We start from the raw sequence: 22,632 nt of genomic DNA, 5'->3' as shown, positions 1-22,632 counted from the left end.
TGGTCTCTGGTGTATACAAGTTGATCTATGTTTTGTAGATGGTTCCGAAAATACGTAGAAACCCCTTCGGATTACGCTTAAATATAGCCAAACACTGCTCTAAAGTGGTCTCATGACAGCTTTCTCATTTCCAAAATTTCATACAGGATATGACATACGCGGTTTTTTGCAATGCCTACTGTCTCAGCTATCTCGCGCACCTTTAGCCGGCGGTCTGACCAATACGAAATTGTGGATTTTTGTCACGTTATCTCTTTCTTCTTCTTCGGGTTCCTTCTCCTATCGGAGGTTGGAAATCATCATCGCTATTTTAATTTTATTGGGCGCGCTTCTGAATAATTCTACTGAGCTGCAACCGAACCACTCTCTCAAATTTCTTAGCCAGGATATTTTGTGTCGGCCTGGGTTTCTCTTCCTTTGTATCTTCCCTTGCATAATTATCTCTTTAAACAAATTTTTTACAGTTCTTATTAAAGGAGTCGGGTCACGGTATACCACATTTAAGCGCACTTTCATTTCGCTGCACGATTTTCCTTCCAAATACAAGAATCGAATCACCGACCAATATTGCTCTCTTTTCATTTTTTAAAATCCGCGGACACTCTCGCTTTCGCACGCGCTCAAAACAAAACTACGAGTTTGATTTGGTTGAAATTTTAACAATAGCCATCTACGAGAATGTCTTACACGATAGTATATTTCTCTTGAGATGGTGGTATCATCAGGCGGTGAGGCTGAGTACTTATCGGACTGCCTACGTCTATCCTATTTTTTGACCAAATAGTATTTGCCAGAGTGCGCGTTTAAGTGATGGAAGACAATAGACTTAATAAATATACATATTATTATAACTGTTTCACATGGTACCCATTCCATGGGTACTATACTCGATATGTCGAAGAAAACAACCGCTTTACATTTGGACTTTCAGATCCTTTTTTGACGCTCGGAGAGTTTGGAGTATTTCACTGCATAGATTGCCGCTTGGTTTTATTGATATATCTTTTTGATGCATTCCAAGGTGTCCGAATAAGTGCCTTTATAATGAATCTTCTGTTTGGCCTTTAAAAATTTGGACACAAGCTTAGTGCATGCTTTCCTTGTGTTTAGTTCCTCATGCAAAATTTATCTCACAGTTTCTTTTTTAATGTTTTTATGTTCAGTAATAGTTTTAATGAATAATCGACGGTCCTTTCGAACTATTTCGGTCACTTTCTTAAACGTTTTAGCCACTTTTTGAAGTCACAGACCATCTGGAGCGCCCGTCATCTTCAACATACTCCCTTCCCAATTTAAAACGTTGGTGCACCTCAAACTCTGACACAGGATAGGTAATCATCACTCCGCAAAGTGTCATAGCTCACCGACGTAGATTTTGTGACATAAAAAAAAATTACTGCCCAAATTTAAAAAAAATTACCCTAAATACTTCAGAATCGGTCGATCTTACGTGGCAAACAGCTCCAGGAGAGTTCCAGCATATGGAATCTCTTTTAGAACGCTCAACTTAAGGTAATTTTTGATAAAACCAGAACTACTTTAAGTTTTATCTAAAGAGCTGTTGTAAGACTATAGAATTTCCAATCTATGTAATTTAATAAAACCCATTTAAATAAAACTTTTTTATAGAATTTCTTTTAATATAATATTCAAGATAACTTGGGAACGATCATCACCAATCCAGAGGGCATAGCAGCGACATGGAAACAATATTGTGAAATGTTGTTTCATAGTGACTATGAAGATGTGACTCCAGAAAAAATAAATGACAAAAAGGAACCACATATTTTAAAATCGGAAATAGAAACCGCAAGAAAAAAATTAAAAACTGGAAAATCTCAAGGAGAAGACGGCATTATGGCGGAAGCACTTAAAGAAATGGGAGACATAGTAATTGAAGTAATGTTCAAACTCTGTAATGAAATCTGGAATACAGGACAATGGCCAGATGATTGGTGTAAGCTCACTTTCATACCCATTTATAAGAAAGGCTCACCAACTAACTGTAATAACTACCGCAGTATAGCCCTGATCTCCCACGCAAGTAAAGCTCTGCTAACTATAATTAACAAGAGATTAAAATCAATACTTCTACCACAGATCCCACAAGAACAATATGGATTTGTCCCTGGAAGAGGCACACCAGCACGAGTTCTCAATCTCAGACAAATTATAGAAAAATCTAGAGAATTTAATCTAGAAACATATTTGTGCTTCGTCGACTACTAGAAAGCGTTCGATAATGTAAAGTGGCATAAAATGTGTGAAATACTGAGAGAAATGGGTACCCCTGAACATATAATATACGTACTGAAACAACTGTATATCAACAACACAGCAAACGTAACAGTCAGCAACATATAGTCCGATAATTTTAAACTAAAAGCCAGTGTTCGTCAAGGATGTATTATCTCTTCCACGTTATTCAATATATATAGCGAACACATCATGCGCATTGTATTACGGATGGCAAGAAGGAATATTAGTCGGAGGCCGAAAAATTAGCAATCTCCGCTCTGCTGACGACACTTTAGTACTAGCATCATCAACAAATGACCTTGAATACATCATGAACAGACTAGATACTATTAGTCGTGAATATGGACTTAAAATTAACGTACAGAAGACCAAGGTAATGATAATCGATCGAATTAGAAATAACCAGCCGGAAATACGAAACGTAGCGGGGTTTGAAGTGGTAAGCCATTTCAATTACTTAGGTTCTGTTATCACAAACAATGGTGAATGCGAAGAAGAGATACGTCGACGCCTTACAATGGCCAGATCAGCAATGGTCAAACTTACTAAAATCTGGAAAGATACGGACATAACCAGGAACACGAAACTGCGCCTAGTACGGACGCTTATCCTTCCTATCGCTACCGATGCGTCAGAAACTTGGACCATTAAAAAGTCCGACTCACGACGTAAATGGCCTTTGAAATGTGGGTATATCGTAGAATGATGAGCATACCCTGGACAGCACATCGCATAAATGTCTCAATATTGACAGAATTCGATATCAATACTAGGCTTACCACAATCATCAACCAAAATATATTGAGGTACTTTAGACACATTACCAGACGAATGGAAGGCATGGAGAGGTTGGTGGTTGAAGGCAAGGTAGATGGTAAAAGAACCCGAGGAAGATCGCCACTCCGATGGTCAGACCAAATAAAGTGCGCTACCGGTTACTCTCTGCCTGAGGCATCACACCGTGCGCAGGAGAGAGAAGAATGGATAGCAACCATTTGTCAAATACCATAACGTCACCACATCCTTACGAAGTATAAACGATAGAGGAGGAGGGCCTTGTAGCAGCACTAAACATGGAATATTTATTCCGAAAACGTTCTGACTTAGCCCGAAATGTTTTTTTAAATAAATATATACCCCTATAGGGGTTGTTGCTGAATTCAGACATTATCTGAGGGTCTGCAACAACCCCTATTGAGAGTCTTATGTTGCCATGCATAGTGTGAGTTAAATAATTTAACATCACACCACATTTCCAACAAAATGTAAAACATAAAAATGCTTTGCAACTTTTTAAAGGTTTTTACCCAGATATTTAGTGGATTAACTCATGTATACCTGGTAATATTACACTGATAATACACTTTTTACTTCGAAAACGTTCTGCGGTGTAGTTCGAAACGATATTTTTAATTATATACCTTTTATAAAGGATTTTTAATACAACTTTTGTGATTTATGATATACAGCTAACCACAAGAATTTTATTTTCCTTGTGGATTTTAAATATTATAGGGTTATGTATATGACTCGAGTGGTAAATAAATGCAATGCCCTTGCGCCCAAGAGTGCAGTTGGTGGAAAAATCATTGCACTAGAACTTATTCGATGAATAAATAAAATGCATAAAAATGAATGAATAAAACGCAATAAAATATAACCAACTAATAAATTTTATTCGACCAATAACTGTTGACCAATTTATTTGTTGTTGGTGAAGCTGGCCCTTAGTATACCTACTTTATGTTCTTTACAAGAGAATTGAGAATTTTATCTAATTCTGCACAAAATACCTGCACACCATTGCCACAAACGCTTTAACCGCGATATTTTGCTCCAACCATGCCTTTGGATAATTAGTTGCTATATTTCAGAATTTAATTTTTAATAAGAAGAACGTTATATTTTGATTTTGATAGATGTAATTTTTAATTTGTTTTTTTTTATAATGTTGAAAATATTCAAGATTCCTTCCCCAAGAAACGTTCCCAAATATCATTTTCAGTTTCTTCCGCATCGACCACTTCATAACAACCTCGTTTCCCCTTATTCGTCAATCTTGATTTTTTCGAAGATCTTCACTCGAAATCACAATGATCAAGAAGCATAAAATTAATCTGGAGCTTGTTTTTATAACATAACTGCATCGAAGGAATTTAAATCACAGAATCGAACAGTAGCAAACTGGAGGTGACATACGGCTCAGTCGACCGAAAAGATCTCTTCGGAGCCGCTGGGCACCCTACCGGGTCTGTGCAGAACCGTAACGAGAAGTTTCTTTATCCTAATTGATTGCATCTTCCGGTATTAGTTCAGATTGTTACTGATGTTTTGTTACGTATTAATTGTAGCAATATTGGTTTAGATGTACAACGAAATCAAAGCAACTGTTATTGAATTCGCTTGAATTTATAATATAGTTATTCTAAGATATGCTTCAGATACCATTAATAGTTACAAATCTATATAAGTCACAAGTAACATTACTTGTAACGTTCACTTTATCCTTTTAAATCTACATAAATGGAAGAAAATATTAAATGGACAAGCGTTTTGATAAAAGAAGGTCAAAAATACTTTACCTTTGGTATGCATTTATTTATCCGATGTTCATATATGCAATTCTAATCTTTTAAGTTCTTTTAAAACTTTGATTAATCTTTCATGTTTAATTCAGTCTAACGTTTTTCTGTAATCAACATCATCATCAGATCTGTAATTTGTCCGTAAAATCTTTCTTTTCTATCTATCTTTTAGTACTGTTAAAAGATTTTCGATTGAATAGAAGGGCATATGAAGACCTAAAAAGGCATGCAAGGAGTATATGTATAAGGAAATAGTAAGAAATGTTAAATACAAAAAAACAACAAATTGCAGACTATAATAACAGAAGAAAAACTAGGAAATTCTACAACGAAACCAAACGATGCACTCAAGGACATATAACAAGAACAACAGTGTGCAAGAACTAAAACGAAGCAATTATCAGCCAGAAAGAGGAACTAATGAAAAGGTGGAGGGAGCATTTTCAAGAGCTCTTAAACCCAGAAAAAGAAAACAAAACCAAGAAAAATAAATAATTCATCACACAGCAGTACAACTAGTTGAGGAACCAACATTAAAAGAAACTGTATAACTCATAAAACATTTAAAAAATAAGAAAACGCCTAGCAGAGATGGAATATCTACAGAACTGATAATGAATGGTAGCACGTGCTATGAAAACGTATCCATAAACTAATCTGGCGCCTATAAACAGTAGAATTATACTTCCTATGTACAAAAGATATTATCAGGAATAATATACAGCCGTCTTGAATCATTTTCGGAATTGGTGAATACTGTAGTATATTATAATAGGCATAGAGAAAAGAAGAAGACAGTTAAGAACACATGCAATGTCAATTGTCAATGTAAAAAGGTTTTAATTAATATTTCCATGTTAGTTAAAAATCCAAGTTGTATAAAACTATAAAACTATGTCTAATCATTTATATTCTTTCTTCACATCACACTAAATACCAAAAGTGGTTTCAGACGAAAGAGGTCAACTGGTGGCCAAATACATATGTTAAGAGGTATACATAGAAAAAGGGACTAAATGTAACATTCATTTTGGCGTTGGATATCATTTTGGCTACCATATTCGCTATCGTGACTTTATTGACAGCAGCTGTAAATAATGATGTAGTCGAATTCCGTACCACTGTCTTAAAATTTTTAGCCATAATGTTCTTATTTTGCTAGGACCACGTTTACCTTGGATCTTTCCCCGAATGTTCAGATGTAAAATTCATATTTTTCAGGATGTCTCCTAATGTGACCAAAGTATTCTGACTTGCGTCTCTTTATTATATTGACCAGTTGTTTAGTTCAGGCGTCTAAGGACCTCCTCATTTCTAACTCTCTCGACCCAGCTTATTTTTAGTAGTCTTCTGTATACACACATCTCAAAGGCCTCCAAGCATTTAAGCATTGTCTCTCTTAGGGTCTTCACTTTTACTCCATACAGTAGAATATAACATATCAATTTACAACTTGTATATTGATTTCAAATAGGCTTTTAATGAACTAGATAGACAAAAAATGTTAAGAAAACTATTTATGTTGGGAATACTAAAAAACTTATTTAAAATCCACAAGGAAATTGGAAGTTGAAAATGGAGTTAGACAAGGTGATGTCTTATGAATAACCCTTTTGAATCTAACTTTGGAATATATTTTATCAGGCAACTAGGTATAAACGACTGTAATAATAACAAGATCCATTCAATATACGTATATGCAGATGAAGTTTTATAATAAGCAGCAATAGAAGTGTCTTAAGTGAAATAGCTATATATTTGAAACAGTAAGCTGCTGCATTTGGTCTAAATATAAATGATAGGAAAACAAAATTTATGAAGTGCACAAAGTCGAATCGAAGATAGGCAACCATACCTACAAATATACCATCACGTTTCCCTACCTAGGTTCAATGATAAATGACATCAACAACGTCAGTCAAGAAATGCAAATACAGAGTCTTAGCGGTAATAAGTCCTTTTATGCATACAAAGACTTAATGAAAAGTAAATTCCTGAAACGTGAATCTCAGCTTAGAATCTAAAATCAGTTATTAAAGCAGTGGTCACATATGGATGTAAAACGTGGCCCCTTTTAACCACTGATGAAAATTAATTAAGAATATTTGAGCAAAAATATTAAAAAAGATATTTGAACCAACTCATTGTAGCGATTGTTCGTTGATAATAAAAATGAACCATGAGCTAAATGAATTAATACAGAGCACAGATATCGTTAGATTTGTTAAGTCACAAAGACTAAATCGGCTTGACCACTTAGAAATAATGCCAGATAATCGAGCCGTAAAAGTAATTAAGAGATGGAAATCTCAAGAAAATAGGAACAGAGGAAGGAAAAGGTGAATGGACAATGTAGAGAAAGATGTTAAAACCATAAAGATTAGGCAGTGACAGTAACTATCCAGCAGGGCAGAATGGAAGCATGTTCTTAAGCGGGCCAAGAAACATAAAGAGTTATAGCGCCATTAGAAGAAGAAGTATCAAAAGATGGGTTAATCTTTTGATAGAATATCTACTTATATTTTATAGGGTTCATCTGTTAGGTACTAGCCAGGTTCTTTTTTCCATTTTGTTTTTTGGTAACTTTGATCTTCGTCTACTTGTAGGTGGTCTTCTAGATTTTTTGATCACCAAGTACCAATAGAACAACGAGCGAACGTCAACAATTATAACTATGTCTAAGAAATGGGTAACTAAAATAATCCTACAAAATGCTATTGGAGATAAATTCTAAATTCAATTCAAGTCCGGTTCTGAAAAAAGAGCTACCAGTGAAGTGAAGAATCGAAACGAATTCTTGGTACCCTTCACATGAATTTAGATCCATACATGAATACTTTTATCATTTTATTAAAATTCATGTCAATCAAATTAATTTCTTCAAAGTTAATCATTATCGGCTACCATCTGTGTTATTTGAACTGGTTTCAGGATCCCAGCTATAAACAGGTAGAGTTAGGTAGAGATTTGAATATATAATTTTTTGTTTTTCTAAATAAAGCAAATGTATAGAGCGTCTAGTCTAAACAAAGACTTTTATTATTTTAGCTTCATATTCTCTGAACAATACTTATTATACTGATGATATAATAGCAATAAAAATAAATATATAAGATGTTTAGCGAATAATTATCGAATTGATATAATGCTACAAAAAGGATCATGATAACAACACATTACACTATAGCACGCATCTTAATATATGTCTCCATTGCTCTCTAATGAAGAATAATAATAGTAACATAATAACATAATTACAATTTATATTATTTTACACCTGAGTTTGTCTTCTTTTGTAGACCATGGAATAATAAGTTTTAGTTTTTCTTATCACTTGCCAGATTTCTTGCTTCGGCCAATTTGCTCCTTTCGCTTGCAGTATTTCACCTACAGCCTTGTACCATGTCTGCTTTTTCCTTTGTTTCCTGAGTTCATTCTTTTTAGATGTTTCCACCTTATGATTTGACTGAAATCTGACTATGAAAAATTTGACTATGAAACTTTGGACTGGTTTCTATTTTGTGTAGGAGTAAAAGAAAGGATGGGGAGTACGTATTTATCTTTAAACATGAAACGCGTAGAAGGTAAGAAATGATATTGATCAGATGGTTCTTGGTTATAGGTCTGTGGAAGTAGTTTTAAGTAATAGGAAAGTATTGATTTTGCATCTGTATCCTTTTTCAGAAATTTCTGTTCAGCAATTTATGAATTCTTTTAAAGAGTTTCTGTTACATATTTTTAACGAGAATTGTCTTTTTTTATTGCAAGTGGTATTAACACAAATTTGAATAAAACAATAAAAACCATATTTGGAACCCGTATATCATGTGTTGACATTTGTTAACATTTTAACAACCTGTGAGTTTTTTTAAGCTGAAGTATCAGCCTCATATATATATATATATATATATATATATATATATATATATATATATATATATATATATATATATATTACTATTATTATCAAGAGCTGCTAAGACAAAATATCTTACAAAGTTGAACTAGAAAGAAAAAAATTTTTGTTAACTCACCAAATAAAATTAATTTGGTAAATAAAATTGCTGCTAATACATCTCAAAAAGAATTAATACAAAATGGTCCTAATCTAATAAATGCTTCTCTGAAATTTTAGTATAATTTTGAAAACATTTTTTTAACACAACAACAATTGAATTTATAAATAAGTTAAAATAGCTACCAATTATAAATAAGCCTCAATGTCATAAATGCCAACTTAAAATTTTTATTTTTCACAATTATAAAGTTTCTCATCCAGATTATCTACAAGAAGATCCTCAATTGTTAAAAAATAATTTAATTGAAAACTCTTATCCTCCAGATATGCTACATAGGATGCTTTTTTCTAATATTGTTAATATAAATAACAACACCATTTTTTGCTAAATCTCAAAACATTGTATCTAACAATTAGAACATCTATTATCATTCACTACCTTTTATACCATCATTAACACCTAAATTAATACAAACACTAAAGGTTATTGACAATATAAAAATAGCAACAAAGAACATCAAAACTATTTCATCTTTATATTCCAAAACTAAATATCCTATAGACAAATTTGAAAAAACGAATGTAGTATACAGCATTAGTTGTACTCAGTGTGAAGCTGAATATGTTGGTGAGACCGGAAGAAATCTTTCAAATCTCATTATTTCTCACAAAAGTGATTGCAGAATTAAAAAACCATCTTGTGCTTTGGCAGAGCATGTAATCGATAAAGACCATATTATGGATTTTGATAACATTAAAATTTTATGTAGTGAAAGTAATAAAATTACTTCAGAAAGAAGAAGAAGAAGAAATTAAAAATCTAAGCAAAATTTACAATTATATTATTTCTTTATAATTTATGTATAAAACTTGTAAAATATCACATTTTGATTTAATTTTCCATAATATATCTGTTACATTTTTTCAGACATCTATCAATGGTGAATAAATCTTCTTCTTTTTTTGTTATTAAACAAAAAAGAATTTTTAAACAAAATTTTATTTTTGGCAATATAATTGTCAAAAATAAAAATTTTAAGTTGGCATTTATGACATTGAGGCTTATTTGTAATTGGTCGCTATTTTAACTTATTTATAAATTCAATCGTTTTTGTGTTAAAAAAATGTTTATTTAAAACAATTTTTTAATATAAAAGCAGCAATTTTATTTACCAAACTAATTTTATTTGGTGAGTTTACAAAAATTTTTTTCTTTCTAGTTCAACTTTGTAAGATATTTTGTCTTTTTTAGCAGCTCTTGATAATAATTGTAAACACAATTGAAAGCTCGAGAAAATAAATAGTTAACCAATAGCCCCTTTTATTGACTGCAACCCATCCAAAACATTTATATATATATATATATATATATATATATACATTGTAAAATTTATCGAAAGAACGGTAAAAAACGCTGCTGTTTTTACTATTTTTTACGCAAAAATTAAAAACATGCTAATTGTGCTTCATTTTATTTCGAATTTAGTTGGGTTGGATTTCGTTGTGCTGAACGTTTAAAGGGGGTTTTCAAGTTTATTATGTGTTTTTTCTTTGAAAAGAACCACCAGCAGCAAGAAAATCGAAATTTGTCATAAAGTGACTGTTTTAGAATCGTTATTCTTCGCGAAGAAGGATACACTCAAGTAGAACTAGCTGAACGTTTTAACGTGACCCAGTTAACCATTTCAAGAGTGTTAACACGTTTTTCTGTTACTGGAAGTAACTCAAGATGACCTGATCAAGGCCGTAGAAGGGTTACAACTCCTAATCAAGACCGGTTTTTGACACTTCTTATACTGAGACAATGGTTTGTTACCAGTACTTCTCTACAAAATGAATTTTTGGATCGTTATAACTTTAGAATCTTCCAAAATACGATTAGAAGAAGACTTGCCGAAAACGACCTACACCCTGGAAGTGCACCAATTTCTTCCATTATTGACCAGAAATCATAGAAGGCAAATATTGCATTTTGCTCGTGAACATGTTGATTGCAATAATGACGATTGCGGAAGAATATTGTTCACCGATGAATCCAGGTACTGTCTTTTTTCTGATGACAGGAGAAACTGAGTGCATAGAAGGCCTGGGGAACGCTACGCACGGTGTAACACCGTAGGGACTGTACATTATGGCGGCGGCTCGGTAATGGTGTGGGGTGGGATTAATTTAGAGGCTCGTACGAAATTAGTTAGAATAGATCGCGGTTGGCTTATATCGCAGATGTATATAACAGACATTTTAGAAGAGCATGTTGTGCCATTTGCACCATTTATTGGGGATAATTTCATGTTTATGCAAGATAATGCCAGGCCACACACGGCAAGAATTGTGCAGAAGTATCGTCAGGAGGTTGGAATTCCTGCCACGGATTGGCCTGCGAAAGTCCTAACCTCAGCCCAATAGAACATGTTTGGGGCATCATAGGCAGACGACTACGACAACTACCTAATGCACCAAACACATTAGATGAAATGTTTTTCGAATTTTCAGAACGATTATTCTCAGTATGAGAGATCGTTGTCAAGCAGTAATAAATGCCACAGGAGGCAATACTCGATACTAGTACACGGTACTAGTATTTTCTTCAACTTTAAAAATTTCAATTTCGTTAATAATTTATAATGTTAGTTTGATTAGATCAGTTGTTTGTTTAGATGTTTAGATTTATGATATTATATTGTTAATTTCAATACATTTTTGGTAAAAAAAGAAAAGCTTTTTATTTTAGATGTTCTAAAACTACCATAAAGCAGAAAAGAACAAACAAAAATGTTTTCATTATAACTAAGAATTTTAAAATTATGCATTAATTTTGGAGCGCAGTATATATATATATATATATATATATATATATATATATACATATATATATATATATATATATATATATATATATATATATATATATATATATATTGTTGTGATCTGCTTTATGATGTTTTATTATTAATTAACACTAATTTAATTAATCCAAATATTTAATTAATTAATTCACTAATTTATGCAGAGTCATACAAATCAATTACTATTAAAAATTCTCAGGGTGCCTTTTTAATTTTACTTTAATCAGTTTACTTTATATATCTCTTCTAGTGGGTTCAGTATCTCCTAGTTGCTCATAATCGGGATAGAACAGGAAACGGAACTAACATTAAACAACATAAATATGCACACAAATTATTATTTATTTTCAATAACAATATATATATATATATATATATATATATATATATATATATATATAGATATATATATATATATACATATATATATATATATATATATATATATATATATATATATATATATATATATATATATATATATATATATATATATATATATGTTCGGATAAGTTTCCGCGGTCAGATAAATGAAAATTACTGAGTTCTCGGGAAGAACCGCGTTGAGAATTTAAAACTCGACGTTTCGGCACCCTTACAAAATTAACAGGTGTCAGAAGAGCAAACAGATTTCTCAGAAGAGTAAAAGGCATTGCAAGACCTGATAAATAGAAAAATAAGGACGTAAGAAAAGAATTAAATATTTACTCCATTAATGAGAAAATAATTAGGATAAATAAGTATGAATCATATATCAAAAACAAAGACTTAGATATCATATACACAAATATATCTGAAACAATGAGCACAGAGTACTATGTAAAGATGTATTAATAGTCACAGAAGAATCAGATAGCAAAAAGAGAAAAATCAAAGAAGCAGCCCTGAACTGAAGAAAAATGGGGAGCAGACTCATCAACAGAATGTAGCAGACTCTGATTACCAATGCTTAAAAAAGAGGTTAGCAATAAGAATATACCAACATTACCAGGTTAATATAAGGTCAAAGAAATATCATTTACAATTAACTACGTAAATATCAGAATTTAATATTAATCCAAATGTACAACATCACTCTCACAATTTCAACTCATAACATAGCTATTTACGCACAAGATTGGGGTCAAGTAATTTAACTGTCAAATTGGCTGTCATAAAGCAGTAATTGATAGACCTTACAGGAACTTATTTTCCCAATTAATAAATTTTTTTGAAAACGTTTTCCAAATTTTTGTGTTTTTTGTCATCTCCTGTGTCTCGCATCCATAACATTCTATTGGCGTCATTATAGTTTTGTAGACTTTGGTTTTTAATCAAAAAGAAAGCTGGAAGTCTTCGAATAAAAAGTCATAAGGAAGATAATTGGAGCTATTAACGAAAATGGCGTATGAAGATCCAGGATAACCATAAACTCTACCAAATGTTCAAAGAGACACCGCTCTCAGAATTCGTTAAACTCGAGTTGAGCTATAGCGCTATTGGAGAGAGAGAGAGAGAGAGAGAGAGAGAGAGAGAGAGAGAGAGATAAAGACATCGAGTAAAAAGACAGAAGAGGGAATGTAAAGGTAGTGGGGGCAAAAATATTGTTAGACGGGAAGTGCCATTTTGAGAGGCCACATTAAACAAGGAAATACAGTATCTTTCCTTGTTTAAGAAATCAAATTTAGTTGGGTTATGTTATTGTTTGTCTCAACTGTCACATAAAAGCTTATTTATGTTGAAGTTTTTAACAATTGTGTCACATTTTAGACTATTGTCGTTATTATTTAATTAAAAATTTCTCGTCTAAGACACATTCTGAAAAATAAAAATATGACCTTATAAAAAAACACATTAATATTTTTCTAATTAAAACAATCATTATATTAAAATTTTCAAACTATGTACTAATTCCATTAGATAAATTAGGACCGCTACACCACTGTAGCACTGATTATTGTGAAGTGTCGTAAAATTTAAATTTGGCGCCTTTGCATTTCCGGATATGTCCTCCATATTAAGAGGACACTTTTATGAATTTTGGTCTCAGTTTTATAACGATTAGATTCCCTCTTCTGTCTTTTTGCTTGATGGATAAAGATCTCCGAATTAAAAATCGAAACTTTGAAATCAAACACATAATATGTAAAGTGTAAAATGTAATTTTCATTACAATCAATTGTGGTTAAATCGCCTAAAAATAAAAAATAAAATAGAAACAATAGAATGTTAAATGAGAATTTAAAACAAATAACATTTATAACGATAACAATTCATCATCATCATAGTTATCAACATCTTGGCAGATGTGTTGTACAAGGATTGCACTATAAAATATAAAAGATTGCGGTCAAACTAAAGACTTCTCAATAACCTCCCGACAATATTACCGATTCAAAGCTTCTGGACGTCTCCGTATTATACGAAATTAATAAACATATAACATTTTTGAAGAACAGCCGAGCTGAAAGTATTTAACAAAATTGAAGTTGACTAATAGCTATATAAATACCGAAATTTTTATAAAATTTGAAAACATAATTTTAATTTTATGAATAGTTAATGTATGTACAGTTGAAAGAAGATATAATTAAAAAGCTATGATTAATGTAAAATAGAGAAATTAATTTGTTAATTTATAAACGTGGAAAATTAAAAAATCTATAAAATTTGTAGATACCAAATATTTGTGCTTAATTTAAAGAACTTTAGATATACGCACAAGTTTATGAAATCCAGTAAATTCAAATTCTTATTTGATGCAAACTATCGTTATGTTACTTGTCCAAATATCATTATTCTATATTAATCTAAATTTTGCATTCCCATTAGGGCATTAAAAAAGCCAAAGAAGACACATAGAACACATACAAAAAAAAACAGGTATTAATCCCCCTCCCATTGACCGAAAAAGTACTTTCACATACCTTTCACCATAAAAAAAAAAACTCAACAAAGGACTAAATTCACTCATAAATAGGTGGACAATTCGATGTAAATATCAGGATCGAATTGTTTTCTAATGCCCCTTTGTATGATTCCTCTCGATCGACGATGGTAAATAAATGGTTGAAGTGTGAAGTAAAAATTATAGTTTTATTAACAGCTAGTGATAATTACACTCCAGTTGTTGGTTAGGTAACTTTCTATAATAGACTGCGCTCAAATGAGCTCAAATCCTTAATTTATAATTTCACAAATAATGTATACCTCAGCACAGAGGTTAATGCCTCTATCATACTAACAAACTTTGATCTATGAGATTACAATACAATTCAATCTAGGCCGTTATTGCAACACTTAGGAAGTTCAATTAGAAAATATATTATTTGGCAATTTATTAAGTTTGCAGGTTTGCAGGTTGAATGGACTCTAATTATTAAAATATTACTCGATATGTTTCACAATGTTTCAATTATACACGATGAAACTATAAGAGGTTAAGAAGTTAAGAATAATGTGAGATTACAAATTAAAGGATTAATTTGTGATTAAACAATAGGAAAGCCACAAGAGTCGATGATATATGCGTGAAGCAAATTCAATTATTATGTTCTTATTATAAATAATTTTGGCTCAATGACAAAAAGCTGGATTCTACGCATGTTTAATAACAACAACGAACAACATTCGAAATACTCAAACTAAGGAAAAAACCAACAGCTATAGCTATATCGCTTCTTTGTCATCTGTATAAGCTATATGAAAGATATTTTGCACCATATAGAGAAAGCAGCCGACTAAAAAATTATACCATAGAAAGATGGTTTTAGACTTGTAAAGACATGCACCAGCTAAATTCTAGCTCTGCTGGAACACAGAGAGAATTGGTTTAAAGAAAAAGATAACAGAGCTAGTGCTAGTGCTACTAAGCGCTGTGTACGACATCGTCAATCACAGAAACCTGCTACAGAATGTCTACGCCACTATTAAGGACTACCAACTCGTTAAAGTAGTGAAACCACTACTGAATAATAGACGACTCTACTTGGTTCATTATCATCATCTTCTTCTTCCTCTTTTTCCCCTTTAAGCAATTCTGCTTGTTCATTGGTGGATTAATATCTCTATGGGAAGTTGTCACTCCACCTTTTGCGCTGTCGTACGATACTTCTTCTGCCGATTGGTGACTTATCTCTTGCTATTTTAACGACACGGGTCTCCTTCATTTTGCTTATGTGGTTATTCCTTCCCTTTTTTATATTTTGTGTCCATTTATTTATACACTATACGTTACATTTTCTTCTAATGTTTTCACTTCGCTTTTGATCTGTCAGCGTATTTCCTGTAATTCTTCTCAGTACTCTCATCTCTGCCGTTACCAGTAGCCTTTCGTTGTTGCTGTGTCGGGTCTTGTTTCTGAGGCATATGTCATTATTGGTCTTACACTGGCTTTATAAATTCTTGACTTCATCTTAGTGTTAATGTGTGTGTTTTCCCATATAGTGTTATTAAGGCATCCTGCCAGTCTATTTGCTTTTTGTACTTGATCTCTCACTTCTTTGTCCAGCTCTCCATAGCTAAACATTTACTTGTTTAATACTGATGCCATTAATTTCTATTTTAGATCTGGTTGGTTCTTTGCTGACTTAGTTTTCTGATTCTGTTTGCTGATTGTTTTAGTTTTCTGTTTTGAAAAATCGTATCTCGGATACTGTGAAACCCAAAGACTTCTACTAAACGTCGTTTTAAAGAGGAATGAGAGACAGTCATTTCAGTGACGCAATGTCTTTACCTGTACCCGTGAAAAAAGGTTAAAACTGGTTTATAAAATAAAAATCGCGTTATTTCATGTTTTTTTTCTTGGTTTTTGAATATATCGTCAAAAAAAAATTATTATTGACTTTAGTAGGTGACATTTTGATGTAAAGTTTATTTTTGAACAACATTTCTGTATATTTATATGTACGACATGTGCAAGAATTCACCTAAATATGGCCTAGTTCATAGGGACTAATTCACCCTTTTCTCAAAAACGCACCCATTTATATAGTAGCACTCTAGAGGTTTTTTATATTCAGGGTTCCATTGACCATATGAAACAGTAAGACCCCATTTTAGCCCTCGGGTGTTATGATATTTATATTAACGAAGGGCACCACATTAACTTTTAATCCACAGAAACTGGTCAGTCAAAGTCATTGTTCTCAACTGGGAAAAACTGTTATATTGAATGTGCGTGATGCGTTAGTTCACCCAACTCCTTTTTTTGTCTTTTGGTTGGTGTTTTAGTCAAAGTTTCTATCCCCCAAGTTGGAAAATTCCCCTCCAAGACAAATGTCTCGATTCGCCAATGGCAACTACAAATTATTTTAATTTAGGTACACAAGTATTTTATGCAATTGTTTGTATGCAATGTATTTTATACAATTGTAAATATGAAATAAAAATCAAACGTCCCACTTAAATACTTTTTTTCCAAGAAATCTACCTGTATTCATGGTTTACTTATTTCAAACAACAAAAGTAATTACCATAACTAAAAACATTCATATCTTAATAACACCGTACAAACTTTCTTAATGATATTTTTATTGAATTATAAAGAATCATTTAGTACAGAGTGATTCATGAGGGATGTAATGTGTAGGGCACCTTGGTTTTTTATGCCTGATTGGAAATAACACCAATAGTTGATAAAATAATAGGTACTGTCTAGCTACTTTCCATTCTCCACTGTTTCCTTATATGTATTTCTAGATCTCTATACTTAGTGATTTTTTTAATTTTATTTACCACACAAATTATTGTTGTTAGGTATCGCCATATCTATTAGTGTTCTTTGCCTAATAAATTTATTAGTCATGGTGTTCTTTAGCATTTGATATAGGTGGTTTCGAGTAGAAGCCAATAATTTAAATTTATTCATAAAAAACAGGTGATTAAGCTTTACCACAACAGTATCGTTATTTTTTATGCTAAAACTTGAGTCAGTGGAGTTCAGTAACTATAATAGCGCGTTCATCGCTAGACAGAACCAGAACGGAGTCAACGAGTTTCCTTGAAAAAGGCCTCGGTTAATTGGAATACCTTCAGTTTCAATATTGTTTTCACCAGGTATTTAAAGTTGAATTTTAGCCTTCAACTCCGTCATTATTTGCTTTAAAAAGGTCACCATATTATGATCGACTTTATATATTTTCAGTATATCTATAAGCCACTTATGCGCCACTGAATCAAAGGTTTTCTTATAGTCAATCAAAGCAGTAAAAGGTTTCTTTTTTGGTATATGCCTGGTTAGAAATGAGTTAATAATAAGTTGTTTTTTGCAATCCATGGAATCCTTACCTCATCCTTTCTGTTGAGGCTGTATAATATTTTTTAGATCACAGTGCTGGTTTATACGCCAGGCTACACAGAATGAGACCAATTTGTACAAAGTTGGAAGACAAGTCATTGGGCTAAGTACTTGGCTAGATCTTGGATGTTATTTTGATCATTCGGTTTTAGATATTACAAGTGGCTACCTGAGTAAGAGATGACGGTATTTTCTGCGAATTGGAGATAAAATAATTAATTAACATTGACAAACACTCATGAACACTCAAAAACTTCTTTAGCCAGAAGTTTTGAACTCCGTCTCTCCAGGATATTTCCATCAGATATAGATGAGTCAGATAAAATTAAATTAATAGAAGAATTTTTTCACTAAGTAACAAAAACAAAATTTGTTTAATTTACTAATGTTTGTATTTTGAGAACGATTTCCGAAGTGGAAATTGAAACGTCAATAAACGTATTTTAACCTTTAATTGTGGCTTATTCCCAGTTAAATAGTAATTAGGATATTTCCAGTTATGAAGCTCATTGATAGTATTTGAGACTTCTTCAGTGTTAAATGTTTTGTAAGGAATATTATAGTAATGTTGTTGATCGTGTCTTTATCCATCCAGGATTGGCCTTATGAATAGCTAGCGTTAAAAGTTAATTTCCTCAAAACTCATGAATTTTTTCTTAACTTAATAGTGTTCTGAAGCTATTTGCTTGTGGAATCTTAATGCAATTACTATTTCGTTGGGAGTAAGCCACAATGTAAGTTTAAAATAAGTTTATTTTTGACGTTTCAATTACTACTTTCCTTCTCCACAATCGTTTTCAAAATACAAAACATTAATGAATTTATTAATGTTTTGTATTTAGTGTAGATTGTAATGAAATTGTGTGATGAGAGTAGGATAGCAATACCGTTAGTTTCGTTACAGCCGAACCGAATTACAATAGCAAATAAACTGCATAAAATGCTCCAATATTACACACATAAGCTCAGCAGTTGTGCAAATGCATTTTGACATACTGTTTATTGTTTAAAATGTGAAAACAATATTATTGCATACCTAAATTAATAATTTAAATCCAGCATTTAGCGTAGTTTAAAATAATTAAACAAAATAATAATTTATACCAGTGATGTTTATTTGCTGAAGTCGGAACAATTGTAAAACTGTAAAAAAATTATATTTGTGGACTAAAATACAATTGCTATAAAGCTCCGTAGACCCCCTCTGTATCCGCGCCTATTTAATTTATTAGTTGTATTAGCTGTTATTTGCTATGTATTTTTCATTCATTTCATTTCCGTGTTTTCCAGCTTCTTTCTTTTACTGTTTTTAATTTCTTCTTTACAATATTTCGGACTTTTAGGTACTATTCTTTATCTAGTTGCTTTTTAGTTCTATTCAATTTTTTACAAGCTTTTTTTTCTTTTCACTTCGCCCTGAATTTCTTTGCTCCACCATCTCATATTTTTGGTTTGTGTTATGTATAATCAAGCCATATAAGTACTCATAGTGAGGAGTCATAAATTATAATATATCTTCAAAACAATTTTCCGTTTCTCATGCAATGTCATATATTGTCTTCCATATTTTTAAATAGGTCATTTATTTTATTTTTTATATTCTTTTCTTACATTTTCATATTTCAGTAACACATCAAACGATAGAGAGTATTTGAGGCACACAAAATGAACGAAGTAGCGTTGCTCAGAGTCGGAAGAGATGTGGGAGTGGTTGTTTAGACATTTGAACAGAAATTGTTAACCCACTTTTCACACTAACAACTAATAGGATAAAGCCTATAGAACAATTATTCGATTCACCTGATGGACCTTTTCACAAATAGCACAACGTATTTATTCTTGCTCTACGTATCGAAATGGAATAAGCCACGCGTGTTAAAAGCTTTTTCTCTTCTTCTGCCGAAATTGCGCTGCACTTAAATCGTGCGATCCCGTTTAAACAAACAAGAAAATAGGTTTTACAAAAGGATTGCGTCATCCATCGACAGCCGTTTAAACAAAACAGTATTAGTTACCAAGACACGTCCCTTCTAGATCGTAATAAATTATATAGGGTTGCATAAAAGTTAGTGCGTTCTGAATTAAATGGAATTAAAAAAATTACAAGATTTTTGAATCGTTACAATATATAGTGTACCTTGTTGGCGATCAGTTCTTTAATTGCTCTCCTAGCTTTTGCACCGTAAAATATCTGTTTAACACTGAGGTTAGCCCAATCTTTGATATTCCTGAGCTAAGATTTTTTCTTTCTTCCCAAGCTTTTTCTTCCCTCTACTCTTCCTTGCATAATAACATGTAGAAGAGACTATTTATTGTTTCGAAGTATGTGGCCTAAATACGATGTTTTTCTTATTTTATTTGTGTTCATAAGCGTTTTACCTATTCCAATTTGTCTTAACACTTCTTTGTTTGAGACTTTTGTATTATAATTAGTTTTAAGAATATGATTATATAGCCACATTTCGAACGTCCCCAATTTTTTATCAACTTCTCAATGAATTATCAACTTTTAGTGTAAAGATTTTCATTTCATACAACAAAGTCATTACATATACATACAACAAGTTCATAAAAACATTGTTTTCATTTTTATAAATGCTTGTCTTGCAATTTCAATGCGTGTCCTTATTTCTCTACCTTGGTCATTGTTTTCATTTACCCAGGTTCCCAGATATTTGTAGTTATTCACTCTTTCTAGTTGTTTTCCCTCGATATCTAGCCTTCCTACTGTATGTTGCTTAGAAATAATCATGAACTTGGTTTTCTTAACGTTCATTTGTAGTCCATATTTGATACTGACTTGATGTAATCTATTTACTAAGCGTTGCACCTAGTAGTTGCGACCATACATAATGTTCGACGAACCTCAATCTGATAAACATACTCAATTTCTTATTTGTAAATATTGACTTGTATAGTATCTAGAAATATGTAGTGTATAGAAAATATAATCTGTTTGCATTTCTATCTTTTACCACGTATGTATATTTACCTTCCATTAGTTGATACCTCTTCTTCTTAAGGTGCGTTCTCCATTTAGGAGTTTTCTCTCAGTCCCCATTCTTCTCAGCACCTTGTTGTTAATCACGTGCTCTGTCCAAGAGATCTTCAGCATCCTTCGAAAAACCTACATCTCAAAGGCTTCTACACGTCTCTCAATCTCATACTTGTGATTTCGAAAGTCCATGTTTCCACTCCATATAGTAATATGGAATAAATTAATGTTTTTACAAATTGGTATCGGATATCCAACGATAAGTTAGAGTTTATTAGGAATATTTTCATTCTGTGAAAAGCGGATCTAGTTTATTCTATACGAGCACGTATTTCAACTTCGTAGTCAAGATCGTTTGTTATCCAGCAACCAAGATACTGGAATTTTTGTAAGAGTTCTATCTGTTTGTTGTAGATACGAATATTATTGTCGGCATTTGGTGCACGTCCAACGGCCTTTACTTTTGTTTTATTTGTGTCTATATTCAGCCCCCAGCTATCTCCCTCTCTGGTTATGGCATTCAAAAGTCGTTGCAAACCCTCAGCACTGTCCGTAATAATGACGGTGTTCTGCGTATCTTAAGTTGTTTGCATATTCTAAGTTGATTTTTATTTCTTCTTCAATATTTTCGAGCACATTATTTGGAAGATCGTTTCGGAATATATATTAAACAATAGTGGAGGAAGTGCACAGCCCTGGCGAACTACTCTTTTTATTGACATTTCTACTGTCATACGATTGTCTATTTTGATCGACGCCATTTCATCCCAATATAGGTTTCTAATAAGGGCCACCGTGTTAGAGTCTATACCATGTTGTGTTAGGGTTTTAATGGGTTCTGTGTGTTTTACTCGATCAAACGCTTTTTCGTAGTCGATAAAACAAAGAAACACGTCTTTTTGTTGATCCCGGCATTTTTGTAGTAATATATGGGGGCCAAATAATATCTCCTTCGTACCAAGCCCCATACGAAATCCAAATTGATTGTCGCTCAGATTTCTTTCACATTCTCTGTATATACGTTGATGTACAATTTTGAGTAAAATTTTCAGAAAATGACTCATCAGGCTAAGTAATCTAAACTGTGAGCATCTATTTGCTTTATTTTTTTTTGGGTATAGGTATAAATGTCGATCTAAGCCAGTCTTCTGGGAAGATTCCAGTGGTATATATTTTGTTAAATAGTAGTGTTAAGGACTGAAGATTTTCTTCATTGATAAGTTTTATCATCTCAACATATATTTCATTTGGACCTGAGGTCTTTCGTGGCTTTGCCGTATTGATTGTTTTTGTAACTTCCGATGTTAATATATCAAGTATTGTGTCTTGTACTATATTCATTTGTGGTTCTGTTCTCTCGTCATCAAATAGATCTTCGATGTATTTTTCCCATATATTTCCTACATTTTCTGGGCTAGAATGGTTATATTTGGAATGGAATATTTGGTTGTTATCATCTACTACAGTTGTAGTGATTTTTTTCTTCATATTTGTGACTTCCTTAATCTTTTTGTATGCATTGAAGTAGTCATGTTTTTTAGTAATTATCTCAGTTCCTCACATCACTTATTCTTTTTTCGCTTTAATGATTTTGTTTCGCATGGTTCTCTTGGTTTCTTTATATTTTACTCATTGTGGTTTTTGAAAGATCT

The 22,632-nt window shown here is 32.2% G+C and overlaps 1 long non-coding RNA gene across 1 annotated transcript in view; it reads left to right on the top strand.

The window, feature by feature from the left end:
- LOC140440309 (uncharacterized) overlaps positions 1–22,632 on the top strand; it is a 66,263-nt gene that overhangs the window by 1,998 nt on the left and 41,633 nt on the right. The window contains exon 2 of the long non-coding RNA XR_011950811.1: positions 7,451–7,793. This is a non-coding gene — a long non-coding RNA (uncharacterized lncRNA). The remainder of the gene's footprint in view (positions 1–7,450; positions 7,794–22,632) is intronic.

This window comes from Diabrotica undecimpunctata, chromosome 1, assembly GCF_040954645.1.
Source record: "Diabrotica undecimpunctata isolate CICGRU chromosome 1, icDiaUnde3, whole genome shotgun sequence".
Classification (NCBI taxonomy): Eukaryota; Metazoa; Arthropoda; class Insecta; order Coleoptera; family Chrysomelidae; genus Diabrotica; species Diabrotica undecimpunctata.
The sequence above is the reverse complement of the archived record's forward strand: the minus strand, read 5'-3'. Positions and strand labels throughout refer to the sequence as shown.